At 42.0% G+C, this 15,060-nt stretch overlaps 1 protein-coding gene across 1 annotated transcript in view; it reads right to left on the reverse strand.

Moving 5' to 3' along the window:
• CDC42SE2 (CDC42 small effector 2) overlaps nucleotides 1-13,090 on the reverse strand; it is a 119,207-nt gene extending 106,117 nt beyond the window's left edge. Inside the window, exon 1 of the mRNA XM_070792046.1 lies at nucleotides 12,979-13,090. The gene's annotated coding sequence lies outside the window, so the exon portion shown is untranslated. The remainder of the gene's footprint in view (nucleotides 1-12,978) is intronic.
• Between the last annotated feature and the right edge of the window lie 1,970 nt (nucleotides 13,091-15,060).

A 15,060-nucleotide genomic window follows, 5' to 3' on the forward strand; every position in this document is an offset into this window, starting at 1 on the left:
ACATTCATCAAAACATAACTAGTAGATATCTTAGGTAGTTATGTTAACTAAGTAACAGTTATCTTAGCAGTTATCTTAAGGATTATGGATGTGCTTTTATTTTTTAGATTTTATGTGTATTCTGATTATCTGCATTAAACACGTTATTTTTTTTAAGCTTGTGCATAAGACAGAACAATGTGAATTAAAGAAACCTGTGAGCCACATTTTATTCAATACCACCAATTCAAACCCACATATTCAGAGTTAAGATAATGCAACTGTTACTCAAGAAACGTTACTGAAATCGCCTCAGTCAACAAGGTTCAGTTTTTAAACAATAAATTCCTTCAAACAGGAAAATGGCGCCTATAAGAAAGATGTAGCTTCATGTCTGTTTTTACAACTGGGGGGTAAAGGTGGAAAATGGCTTGGAATGCCCAGGTGACCATAGATAAGGAAGACCACAGGGGAAAACTACTAACACTTGAGAGACAAGACAAAATGACTTCATTGATTTAGACACTGATTCGTAAAAGAAATCACAGAAGAGCAGAAAATAAATAAATTAGAGACAGTAAATACCTACAGGATGATAAAGGGAAAAAGAAAAAGCCAGAAAAAACTGAATGTTCGTATATTTGTGTAAATCATTCTGAAAAGCAAATTTAAAAAATTATCTAACAATTTATAACTCAAATTGAACCAACTCTGGTTTCTTCACCAGGAAAAGCATGCCTTTCAATTAAGACTCAGTAGCAGACCCATCAACACCCTTAGAAATGCAAGACCTCCTGTGCCTGCTTTTGCAAAGAACTAGTTAAAAACGAGGTAAACAGCTAAGCAATTAATATATAAACAGCCAATTTTTACATATTAAATCAATCTAGAAGTAATTGTCAGAAGTGAAGGGAATGCAGTTTTGAAAAGACACACAAGGTAAAGCACAAAGGTAATTTTATTAACTCATATGAAGAAAGTATCTTTCAACCATAGTAAGTAACTCCACTAAGATAAACCATAAGAAATTGCCAATATTCAAGCATTTTTTTTAATCTATAAAAACAGCAATTTCATATGGTCCCACTAAGAGGTCTAGTGATTGATATTTAACAACCATCTCTCTGGGGGAAAAGGCCCTGGTTTATAGCTTTTGCCCATTTTCCACTGTAGCCTGTCAATACACCATCACCGAACACGAAGCTGGAGAGACGCACACAGTCACACCATCAGCTCACCAGCTCCAACACACCCCTGGTTCCACCTAATGCTCTGATCAAAGGATCAGCAGCATGGTTCCTAAAATCTTCTCCTTCTCTAAAACAAGCTGCTGCCTGAATTATCCAGTTTCCCACTTATGCTATGAAGAAAGTAAAACAGTGATGGGGGGCACGGGCTATTTTAAACTGAGCAGTGAGGAAATGAGTTGATATTTGAGTGAGATCTTAAAGATAAGAGGCCAACCATAGGGGGAAGACTATTTTAGGCAGAGGAAACAACCCATGTAAAAGCCTTAATAAGGAAAGAACAAGCAGGACATGTTTAAGAAAACAAGCGTTAGCGTGGCAGGCACGTAGTGAGCAAAGATGAAATGCTCCTGAGAGGGCGGCAGGGCTGCAGCACATACACAGCGGGGTTTTATTTCCCGGATGACTACAGCTTGTATTCTACTCTGAGTAGACTGGAAGCACTTTCACACAGTAGTTTGATGAATGTTAAAAGAATGAATGAATGCATACTTCAGTGAATCATTTTAACAATCCCTTATGAGACTTAAGTCAAAGCCTATTAATCTTATTACCCTTCTCAATATAATCATTCTGGTTACTTCACAATCTATGTAGAACGTTACGAAGTTAAAGCAATGTAAGTATGATGGGCCTAACCTATGAATATAGCTGAAATAAATGCAGTAGTGGTTAAGACTATCCATCAGTTCAGAAATAATTATTTTATTAATCCAAGATGGTTATTTCACATGTGAAATACTAACATATGAATTCAGATGTGAAATACTAACATATGAACTAAAAGTACAGAATGACAAATTCAATACTGTAGGAAAACATTTGCTAGCATGTCATCTGAAATGACGTTACACAGAAGGTAAGAAAGTTTTTAAAAAATTCTAATAGTCATATGTGTTCATATAAATTGTATTTTAATTTCCTATTTAATGTGAAAGAAAAACAAAATACCAAGCCTGATTTATAGATGTTATTGTTTAGTAGTTAAAGTATGTAACAAGCATAAACAAGTTAAATTATACTTGCATACTACAAATCTGTAAAGATTCATACATGTCCACACCTCTATGATCATGAAAATTAAGTCCGTATTATTAGCCACAGAACAATCTGTCAGACAAGACAATCAGGACAGAAATTACTACATATTATACAAAAACAGTTAAATAGTTAAGATTGGTTTATAAGGAATATATGCTTGCACATAAAAAATTACTCATTCAGGAGTATCTAAGCCACCTATCTCAATAATTTATTTAAAAGGATTTCTTTGAATCAATAGGAAATGAGACCTGTAACTCAGGAAAAAAAATTTTTTTTAAATCTTGTCTCATCAGAATGAAATAGTTTGCATATACTCTTGAACTCTCATTTCCTACCTAAATAGCAGGTTAAGTTGAAGTTTAAATATATTCAGTATCTTTCATTAAGAACACAAATATACATATAGTATGACTCAACAGGCATGCACACTAACATACCTAGCTGCTGCTTTACCACAGAATACAGTAACTGTGCTGAGAGATACTCCCCCTCTCTTGTGAGGGTGAGTAAACAGGCAGTCCAGTACCGAAAAGAGAAGACTCAGTAGCAAATTTTTGTACCCTGAACATCCCTCCCGCAAATCTTGAGATTTCTGTTTGAGCAGTCTACAGAAAAAAAAAAAAAAAAAGCTAAGAATACTGCCAGGAAAACTACTCTTTTGGTAATGGCAACTGCTTTCCTTTAATAAAAGGAGTTTGGCAACAGAAAAACAATTAGTTTTGCTTTCAAGTCTCATTTGAGCCCATATTCCTGATAAAGCAAAGGTAAGCGCAGTCCCAGTGTCTACATCCATGTAAATCAACAAGACTCAGAATTCAAGAAACAAAGCCTAAAGAAATATGTGCTCAGTCGCATCCAGCTCTCTTCGACCCCAAGGACTGCACACCACCAGGCTCCTCCGTCCACGGGATTTTCCTGACAAGAAGACTGGAGTGGGTTGCCATTTCCTCCTCCAGGGGATCGTCCCAACCCAGGGATGGACCTGTGTCTCTTGCACTGCAAGCCACCAGGGAAGCCTAAAAGAAACATGCGGCAAGCCAACAATAGTTTTCTTCTTAGAGTGGCTCCCTACTTTGAAATTTGGCTTTCCTTTTCTTCATTCCATTTACCTTAACCTCTTTCCATTCCTTTCTCACCTCCTCCGCTGTTTACCATTTTCCTGGGTATTTTCACCTTCTATACAAAAAATTCATTTCAAACTTATCATTTTCTCTTGTATCTAAATTTGTGTTTACTTAATTCTTATGGGACTATATGGTTTTAGGTGAAATACTTTTAATTGAAATACTTTTACTTTAGAGAAACATACATATAAGCTGTTATCAAAGACATGAGTAACAAGCAGCCATTCGCTTAGCAAATGTGACGCCCATCAGGTACCAGGAAACCTACGTTTCTAGGGTGGGACAAGCCAAGGAAAAACTAGTAGGACATGTCATCAGAGAGGTCAGCCACACAGATGATGGAAGACCTGGCAGGCACTGTTGTATTCTGGCATTTACTCTAAATGATATGGAAAATCTCCAAAGTGTTTTGAATACAGGAGTAAAATAATTAGACTTTCATTTCAAATGGACTGCCCAGGTTGCTACGTTCATGAGACCAGAGAAGAGCAAAAGTAGCAGGGAGACCAGACAGGAGATGACTAATAACACAGGCGAGAGATGATGGCTACGTGGGGGAGGGGCGCGGGGGTGGGGAGTGCAGATGAAGACAGAAAGCTGTGGTCATGTTTATTCTTTTTTTAATTTTTAAAAAGTTTTTTTGTATTTTTGCTGAACTGGCAAAACACACAAAATTTCGTTGTGGCACACCGGCCCCATGGCATACGGAATCTTACTCCCCCGGGGCAGGAAATCAAACCCACATCCCCTGCAATGGAAGGATTCTTAACCACTGGATCACTAGGAAGTTCCCGCATTTATTCTTATGGTAGATTTTAAGGTAAATAAAGGACACATTCTCATGATACACTATTGTGAATTAGTGTGAATGTGTAACAAAAAGGAATCAAGAATGTCTACAAAGTTACAGTCAGAGAAACAAAGATTCAGTTCAGTTCAGTCCTGTCCGACTCTTTGTGATCCCATGGACTGCAGCACACCAGGCCTCCCTGTCCAACACCAACTCCCAAAGTTCACTCAAACTCATGTCCATCGAGTTGGTGATGCCATCCAACCATCTCATCCTCTGTCGTCCCCTTCTCTTCCTGACCTCAATGTTTCCTAGCATCAGGGTCTTTTCAAATGAGTCAGCTCTCCGCATCAGGTGGCCAAAGTATTGGAGTTTCAGCTTCAACATCAGTCCCTCCAATGAACACCCAGGACTGATCTCCTTTAGGATGGACTGGTTGGATCTCCTTGCAGTCCAAGGGACTCTCAGGAGTCCTCTCCAACACCACAGTTCAGAAGCATCAATTCTTAGGTGCTCAGCTTTTTTATAGTCCAACTCTCACATCCAAGGCACCCCACTCCAGTACTCTTGCCTGGAAAATCCCATGGATGGAGGAGCCTGGTGGGCTGCAGTCCATGGGGTCGCTGAGTGTTGGACACGACTGAGCGACTTCACTTTCACTTTTCACTTTCATGCACTGGAGAAGGAAATGGCAACCCACTCCAGTGTTCTTGCCTGGAGAATCCCAGAGATGGGAGAGCCTGGTGGGCTGCCGTCTATGGGGTCGCAGAGTCAGACACGACTGAAGTGACTTGGCAGCTCAGCAGCTCACATCCATACATGACTACTGGAAAAACCATTGCTTTGACTAGATAGACCTTTGCTGGCAAAGTAATGTCTCTGCTTTTTGATATGCTGTCTAGGTTGGTCATAACTTTTCTTCCAAGGAGCAAGTGTCTTTTAATTTTACGGCTGCAGTCACCATCTGCAGTGATTTTGCAGCCCAAACAAATAAAGCCTGCCACTGTTTCCCCATCTGTTTGCCATGAAGTGATGGGACAAGATGCCATGATATTTGTTTTCTGAATGTTGATCTTTAAGCCAACTTTTTCACTCTCCTCTCACTTTCATCAACAGTTTTTTTTTTTTTTCCATCAACAGGTTTTTTAGTTCCTCTTTACTTTCTGCCATAAGGGTGGTGTCATCTGCATATCTGAGGTTATTGATATTTCTCCCGGCAATCTTGATTCCAGCTTGTGCTTCTTCCAGTCCAGCATTTCTCATGATGTTCTCTGCATAGAAGTTAAATAAGCAGGGTGACAATATACAGCCTTGACATACTCCTTTCCCAGCTGGGAACCAGTGTGTTGTTCCATGTCCAGTTCTAACTGTTGCTTCCTGACCTGCATACAGATTTCTCAAGAGGCAGGTCAGGTGGTCTGGTATTTCCATTTCTTTCAGAATGTTCCACAGTTTGTTGTCATCCACACAATCAAAGGCTTTGGTATAGTCAATAAAGCAGAAATAGATGTTTGTCTGGAACTCTCTTGCTTTTTTGATGATCCAACGGATGCTGGCACTTTGATCTCTGGTTCCTTTGCCTTTTCTAAATCCAGCTTGAACATCTGGAAGTTCCTGGTTCATGTACTGTTGAAGCCTGGCTTGGATTCAGTTGACATTTAATAAAATGAGGCAAACTGGAATAGGAACAACCACTGGAGTGGGAGAGGGAGGAAGGAGAATGAGGAGTTCAGTTCTGACAGGTTAAATCTGGGATATCTAACTGAAAATGCTGCCTAAGCCAGCTGAAGGTTAGGAAAGAGATCCAGGTGAGAGATAACATTCTTAGCTTGAAATACATGATAATTCCAGCTAGAGGCTGAGATGAGATCACAGAAGACCATGTATAAATACAGAAGAGGTCTAAACATAGAGGTCTAGAAAACTGCCTTATTTTTCAGAAGTTGGGGCAACAAAAAGGAACCAGCAAAAGAAAGTGAAAATAAGCAGTAGTGTCCCAGAAACAAAGGGAGGAAAGATTTCAAAGACGAGAAACTCACTGACCACTTTCAAACGCTTTAGCTGCTACATCCAGTGAGTAAGATTGAGAACTGACTAGGGAATTTGTTACCAAGGAGGTCACCAGTAAGCAATCTCAACAAGAACTGTTTAGGTAGCAGGGAAGATGAGAAAAAAAAAAAGAAATTTTGTGCTGGATCCAAGACAGAGAGGGAGTGCTGGTGGCCACAAATAACAACTCTTTTGAAGGACAGCAGCTGAAGAAAAATGTGCTATTGGAGTACGTTTGTTTTTAAAGATGAGAGATATTTTAGCATATCTTCATGCTGATAGGAATAATGCAATACATATGGGAAACACTAATGAGACAGCTCACTGGCTGGCAGAATGGGATGAATCCTGAGGCAATGCAATGGCCCTGACAGGAAGTGGACACAACCAAGAGCAAGAGAGGACGTGATGATCATAGCAAATAGGAAGTGCATACAGTCTGGGTATAGAAGCGAGGAGACATGCAAAGTTTTCGCCTGATTGCTTTCATTTTTAATACACAGGAAACAAGGTCATCAGCTGAAAAAGAAGAGAAAAGAGGCACCAGAGGTTTGAGGGGATGTATAAAATAGTCATTTGGGCAGCTGGTGGGGTAATTCCACCAGGGATCCATTGATACTACGATTAAGGACTGTGAACAGCACAAAGGACCCTCCTTGGCCAACACAAATGGAGAACAAGTCAGCATAGGAATGTCTTCCTTGATTCAAGCCCAGCTGCCAGGTATCAGCTGGACTGGAAGGAGAATTGGATGGGTGGGTGGGGAGGAGGGAGGTTGGCAATTACCAGGTAAGCACATGAAGTGAGAGGCCCTGAACAAGAACTGGATCTGAGTGCTCAGTCATGCCAGACTCTTTGCAACCTCATGAACTGTAGTCCACCAGGTTCCTTTGTCCATGGGATTCTCCAGGCAAGAATTCTGGAGTGGGTTGCCAGCCCTCCTCCAGGGAATCTTTCCAGGGATTGAACCCACGCCTCCTGCATTTCCTGCATTGGCAGGTGAATTCTTTGACACCTGGGAAGTCCAAAAGAGAACTGAGGATATACAAAAGCGAAAAATTTTAAAGTGGACTATGGATTCAAAGTACGGTAAATAATCAAGCACGCATGTAGAAGAAGGGGGCTCAGGGCACTTAAAAAGGGAGCAGCAGCAATGAATCGTAGGTCCCAGACACAGAAGTACAGTTCAAGTGGGGGGTCATCAACAGAAGGAACTAGAGAGATAGCAAGCTGAAGCTGGGACAGAATGCTTGGAAGTGTGTCCTGTGAAATAATAAAGTACAGGCGGGTCTGGTTAAAATGTAACAGAACTACTTTAAAGACTAAAGCAAAACCTCTCCCCAGGCAAAGTGAGCCTGTAGACGAGGGTAACTAGAAGCCTAAGGGACTAGAGCTGAAGAATACTGCAGGAATAGTAGCTGGAGGTTCCCACACATGGAATCCCCAAGAAAACCATTTCCAGCACTCCTCTAGAGCCAGCTTTGAACAAACTGTCCAACTCAGAAGGCACAGAGGCCACATGAAAACCCCACCTGTCCCCCCAGGCCCCTTTCCCCACCGAGGTGGACCCGGGACAGGTGATTCCAACAGCATACTAAAGAGGAGCTGGCAAAGTGAAAAAGAGAAGCTGATTCTCAGGACTCTCCCTCCAAAGTAGACCTCTTGCTCTGAAGCAGTTCAGAGCTACGAAGAAAAGTTCTATGGCATGGAAGAGTTTGAATACATTGTTATTCTGAACACACGCCTTCTAATGACAAAAATAAGACTGTGTACATGTTCATCACTCAGTTATGTCCGACTTTTTGCAAACCCATGGACTGTAGCCCATCAGGCTCCCCTGTCCATGGAATTCTCCAGGCAAGAATATTGGAGTGAGTAGACTTTCCCTTTTCCAGGGGGCCTTCCTGATCCAAGGATCAAACCTAGGTCTCCTGCATTGCAGGCAGCTTTTCTACTGTCTGGGCCACTAAGGAAGCCCCTAAAATAAGACTATTACTGACAAATAAGCAGAAGACTTTTTACCACCTAGAACTAGATAAGCTACCTGGTTTTCCTAAGGGCTGGAGATTCAGGGAAAGACAATCTCTAGGGAGGCCTTGAAGGTACAGTGAGAGAAAGTAAGTTGTTTTCTGCTTAAACTCTTATCAAGTCCCATCCATTGCATCCCTACAAATATCCAAGGGCTCCCACTATTAGGTGCTGCTGCTGCTACGTCGCTTCAGTCGTGTCCGACTCTACTCGACCCCAGACACGGCAGCCCACCAGGCTCCCCCATCCCTGGGATTCTCCAGGCAAGAACACTGGAGTGGGTTGCCATTTCCTTCCCCAATGAATGAAAGTGAAAAGTGAAAGTGAAGCCGCTCAGTCGTGTCCGACTCTTAGCAACCCCATGGACTGCAGCCTACCAGGCTCCTCCGTCCATGGGATTTTCCAGGCTAGAGTACTGGAGTGGTTTGCCATTGCCATCTCCGCTATTAGGTGCTAAATATATCCAAAAAATTCATTTTTGCTTTACTGAGCAAAAAGTTAACACAGATTAAAGTAAATGAAACAAAAACGATTTTGGTTTAGTACAAGATGCTTACATACATTTAATTCTAAAGATTTAATAAAAAATCTTAGTCTTCTCCTTTTCTTGAAATTGTTTTGTTATTTTTCTAACTTTGTGAATTACAAGCTTAATTTACACACATTTAAAACCAATACTTATTTGTTGGGACCTCTCCGGTGATCCAGTGGCTGAGACGACACACTCTCCCAATGCAGGGGGCCCGAATTTGATCCCTAGTCAGGGAACTAGATCCCACATGCTGCAACTAAGAGTTTGAATGCTGCAACTAGAGATCCTGCATGCCAGAACTAAGACCTAATGCACATAAATAAGGAAATAACTTTTAAAAAAGAAATGCTCATTAATAAATAAAATAATCAATACTTATTTAAGAAATTATAATAGACTCAAAAAAAAAAAAAGGGAAGAAATCTTAGCATGAATTTCTGGGTAAGCTTCCAAATGGAAACAGTGCTCAAAATTCAGTCACCCTCAAATACACCTAAATTGAACACGGCATTATCTAACGCTTTCTAGGAAAAAGAGGGAGTCTGTTCTATTACAATCCATTTTGACCAAAATAGATTTGCAGGTATTTTAATGGTGTCGTGATAAAGATAACTCATCACCAAATTCTGGGCTTTCAATTCAAAAACTCCCTTTGGATGAGGTCCCAGAGCAGTTTCAGCTAAATCTTGCCCTGTTCGTTACTTGTCAGTATTACAGAAAGTGCAACTGAACTTAAGCTTTGAACTGAGGGAGCAGAATGTATAAAGTTAATAATTAACAAGCTAAATTCCAAGTTTTTCCAGGTAGTATGAATAAAATCAGAATAAAAGCCCTCACCAAACCACTGAAGATAAGCACCATGTTTCACTCAGTTCCTCTCAAGAATGCACACGGAATCCATAACGTCCCCCTCTGAAACACACCTGAAACTTTACTAACAATTAATATTCAATAAATGTTAAAATATTATTTTCATAAGAACTGAGATTAACACTGAAATAGATGAAAATCAATATTGCAACTGAGAGAAAAGTCTTATGGAGCCTTAACAAAGTATTTGAGACTCATCCTAAAGCAGATGAGAAATCTTTCATGATTATCTTCTTTCACAATAGAGACAACTGGGACCTAAAAACACACTAGCAACCGATCCTACTGAATAAATGTGAGAGATGAGGTTAAAGCACTTTTCGAATGTTAATTGATAATCTCTCTCACAATCTATTCAGACAATATGGGCACAGTTGCAGTATGTCTTACCAGTGTGTTTCTTAATAACTTTACTAATTACATCTGATAAAGAACACACCTTCTAAATTATACTAAAGGATATTACAACAACAAAAAAGACAACTGCCTACAAGTCAAACATATCTTGACGAAAAAAGCATCAACACACTTTAAGTGTTCCAACAATTATTAAGCGGAATGATGCTCAAATTTATTTAGCCTCAAAACATTATAAATTACTCCAGGGTAGGAAATAATGCCTTGAAAACACAGTATTTTTGTAAGGTACAACAATAAAAAAAATCCAGTCATTAAGAGTTCTAATTTACTGGTAAAATTATTTAAACATGTCTCAACGCTGCGGACTGTCAAGAACCTTGATAAAATTCTTGCCTCAAATAAAATAAGCACTTTTTGTTCAACATATAATGCTTACATTATTCTTATCATCACTGTTATCATTTGTCACTAGGTTTCTCAACAGACTAGAAGGAGTACACATGTGCATTACCAACTCATCATATGTAGTTCTATAAGAACTACATATTTAAAGAAAAACTAACACAACCCTCTAGCACTAAAGTTTAAGAGATCACTTTCCTTATTATTTGTAGGAACCATAAAAAACTATTAGTAAAGTCTAAAAATCTGAAAATTCTATTGAAATGCACACAAAATCTTCAACAACATATAAGGTGTTAACACGTCAAAAGTGTCCACCTAAATTCAAAAGTTATCTGTAAAAAATTAATATACTTTATACTGTAATTATCAAGATTGACTTTGCAGCACATTAATTTGGACTTCTGAAGAATCCGAATAAAAATAAGTACCTTCTTATTATACGTAAATAAGAGAAAAGCAGACAACACAACCTTTATGTTAAGAATTAATGCAGTACGATCAATCATTCTCGTTTCTAGAATTAATAAATGCAATACTACAAATCATTCTCTTTTTAGCAAGCAGTTTTACCAGTTTTAATACCAGATGGAAAGTTCAAACATGGAACCACAAATCATTACTCAGAGTCCTTCACTTGTCACTACTATCAATGCAATACTACATTTATTTGCAAATAGTGACTAAAACGTCAAAATAAAATTTCTGAAAAAGTGCTTTATTTAAAAATACTTCTTATAGAAAAGGAATCCACTAGTTCTCCTGGAAGATTTTTAAAAGCAGAACATGCGCAGTACTGCAAAGATTATTTACAGAAAACAGAACCAGAAGTACATTACTATTCAATAAATACACTGTATCAACAACATCTCATATGGGATAGAGAACAGAAATACTAGTTTGTTAAAAGTCTTCTTCCCTTCATTAAAAAAATATGGATTTTATTAAACTGACAATAGGAAAATGTAACCCAGTAATAGTCTTAGCCCTGTAAAGTTACTTATTAACCTCTAAATAGACTGCTATGACTCTACACTTCCTGCTGTTCACCTGCCATCTTTTGCAATTTTAAATAGGCACCAAGTGTGTAAGACAGACTGTCCTTGCAACATCATTAATGAAGAAAGAACACACTCAGCTTAAGCTTAAGAAAAAGATAATTGTGGGTTTTGTCTGCTCCGAAGAATCAGCACCCAACACAGGTGCCAGCATAAAATAGGTGCTTAATGAATATCTGTAGAGTAAGTGGTAAGGTTTAATTATATTACTGCAACATTAGCTTTCTTTCGTCCCTTAAGAGTTCTCTCTTGCTCAAAAAAGCAACTCAAAACCATGCCAGAGTCCCTCAAAAGCATATAAACTTCTCTATTCATAATAAAATGTAAAGCTGGGTCTCAAAAGAATCAAATATCAATAGAAAACAAGCAGCTTTTCTTCACCTTCCCTATTCTTTCAAAAGAAAATTAGATCAATAATGTTGATTTTTAAGAAATATCAACATGTCTACCAACTTTCCTCAAAATTAAAAAAAAATTCACATTTCAAACGTATTCTCTATGCTCCTAATATTGAAAATAACTGATTTTTCAACACTATCTTGGATGAAATAAAAATACAAGCTTATAAACCAAAATAACGTGTTTGCCAATTTTTTCCTTCTTCTGAATCAAGAGGGTCTGTGCCTAAATTTTTACTAGCTATGAGATTAGCTTTGTCTGACATTTCAAAATTCACTTTCATGCGTTTTACTGAGCATCTACTATACGTCAGGCCCTTTAACAAAATGTTAATTTTGTAAACTGAACATTAGCACCAAAGTCCCCTTCAAAAGCGTGTCACTTAAAATAAGAGCAGCAGCTAAAGAGGACTCTCAATGTTTCCTGTACACCTTAAGTCAGCGTATCGAGGCTCTTTTCACCTATTCATGCGGCATCAGCGAGCCACTAACTACCACACCCGCTACCAAAAAATCACTAGTAAGGCGGCAAGCGCTGGGTAAAACAACCTGTAAGAGTAGGACGAGCTGCTCTTCGGAGGTGGTCAGGGCTTTTTCTCCGCGGCCCATAGCGAACCGCGGCGAGACCCGCGGGCGCTCGCGCCGGACGCCCCGGGCTAGAGTCCGACTCCGAGCCGCGGGCCCCGCCCCGCCGAAACTCTCACCTGGAGGACCCGGGCCCTCTCCACCCGCCCCTTGCACCACCCTCCCGACTTCCAGACAGGCAAAGTTTGGGGGAGGGGGAGCCTTCATTTCCATTTTACAACAGGGGGGCAGTGGGCTCTCACCCGTCCGCCAGTCTTGAATCCGGAACAGAGTCTGGAACCCTCTCCCAGAAGGAATGGAAGAAAAACCAAAGCCACGGTCCGCAGGAGGACGTCGCCCAGACCTGAAAATGGAGCCGCAGGCTCAGCCCGCAGCGCACGGCGGGCAGGGCCGGGCCGCACTCGCCCCGGAGCCCTAGGAGGTAGGGGTTCAGGGCGTCGGGCCTCCGCCCCAGGGGCCGCGAGGGCGAGGTGGGAGGCCCGGGGCGCGCCCCGGGCCGGAGATGCACTCACCGTAGCCTTTTGTCTCCGCCGCTCGCTCCGGCAGCAGCCGCTCTCGGCGCCGGCTCCGCGGCTGCTGTCCCCCCACGCCCGCAGCTGCGCTCCCCGGCGCGCTCGCCGCTTCCTGGCCCCTCCCTCCACGCCCAGGCTCGCGCGCAGGCGGGGCGAGAGGCGGTGCGCGCTCCGGGAGCCGCGGGAGGGCCGCGCCGCCGCGCAGCTGCCGCCGGGCTGGCCCCGCCCCCTGCCCCGCCTGCGGGGATGGGCTCTGGCCCGCACCTCCGCGACGCGCCCGGCCAGTGGTCTCCGCGGGTTAGAAGCCCCTTCCCGGACAAGCAGAGGGCAGAGAGTCCGGGCTGGAGCCCGCGCGGGAAAGAACGCGCCGGAAGATGGCGACCGGGGCTGGGTGGGAACGTTCGGGAGCCCCTCCCCACGCTCAGGCCGGCGGCCCGCCGCGGCGGCTCGCGCCCCTTCCCCAGACAGCGCGGAGAGGCGGCGCCTGCACTAATAGTGCAGACTCTCCCAGGCGGACGAGGGTCGGCGCTGAGCCGTCTGACTGACCGCCTCTCAGTAGCAGCTGAGAGGTACATGCCCTGAAATCACCAAACCACCCTTTAAAAAAAAAAAAAAAGGAAACTTAAGAATTGTTGCATCCATCATTACCTGTCTTAAGGCCGAGAATATCCACCTGGCATTTGATATGCATAAAACTAGGACTTCCCTGTAGCTCAGGGGATAAAAGAATCTGCCTGCGATGTAGGAGACCAGGGTCGAATCCCTGGGTCGAGAAGATCCAATGGGGAAGGGAATGGCAATCCACTCCAATATTCCTGCCTGGAGAATTCCATGGACAGAGAAGCCTGGCGGGCTACTACAGTTCGTGGAGTCGGACGCGACTGGAGTGACGAACACACGCACACACTGGATCTGTGAGACTCCCTTATCTGTAATATTTTCTATGTCCTAGAAATCAAACACTTAAGAGTGCCCCTTTCTAGCAGCCAACCCTCCACCAAAATGCCTACAATACTTGGAATATAACGTAGTACATCTTCCCCATCTTGACTGATGTTAGTACATTAGTTTTCTCTTCCCCCTAAATTATAGTTCTCCCTTGCTCAAAAAGCAACTCAAAACCATGCTGCAGTCCTTCTTCTAGTTAGTTACTGAAGTCAAAAACTTTGGTCTTTGGCTCCTCATTCTCTCTTCAGCTCCAAACTGTCAAGAAGGTCTCTTGGTTGTAATACATCAGACTCAGACCACTTCTCACTTGCATCACTTTTATCTTCTCTGGCCTGTATTTGGGTGGCCTACTAAATGATCTTCTTGCCCACTGTTACTGCAGTCTATTATCAAACAACAATCAAAAGGACTTCCCTGGTGGTTCAGGGGTTAAAAATCCACCTTCCAGTGCAGGGACACAGGGTTTGATCCCTGGTAGGGGAACTAAGGTCCCACGCTCAAATAGGACAGGGGGAACTAAATCTGCCCAGGCAACTACTGAGCTGGTACACAGAGAAGCCCACAAACTGCAATGAAGAGCCCAGGCAGTCAAATTAATTAATTTAAAAACAACAACCACCAACAAAAGAGAGAGAGAGAAATGGAAAGGAAATGGCAACCCAACCAGTATTCTTGCCTGGAAAAGTCCATGGACAGGAGCCTAGCGGGGCTGCAGTCCATGGGGTTAGGCGACTGAGCAGACATGCCTGAGGAGGGTGGAGGGAGGTGGGTTGGTAGCAATAAACTGGTAGAACTAAAAAACCACCACCAGCACCACCAGAATACCTTCCTACAGGAAAATCAGCTGCTGTTTCATCTGGTCACTTTCATCAATCTCTGGTCTGTTTCATCAAGGTCTGTTTCATCAATCCTCCACTGCCTCCCTATTTCCTAAACTGTAAAAGCTAAGGTCTTTACAGTGACCTACAAAGCCCTTAGATTTGGCCTTTTGTTTTACTTTCTGACTCCAGTTCCAAACGCCTGTATACTCCAGGATAGGGTCTTTGGCAGAGCTTTCTCTCTGCAGGTAACATTCTTCCCATGGCTCAAATCTTATCTTAAATGATGATGCTTAGCCTGACCACACTATTTAAA

This window comes from Bos indicus, chromosome 7 (genome assembly GCF_029378745.1).
Source record: "Bos indicus isolate NIAB-ARS_2022 breed Sahiwal x Tharparkar chromosome 7, NIAB-ARS_B.indTharparkar_mat_pri_1.0, whole genome shotgun sequence".
Taxonomy (NCBI): domain Eukaryota; kingdom Metazoa; phylum Chordata; class Mammalia; order Artiodactyla; family Bovidae; genus Bos; species Bos indicus.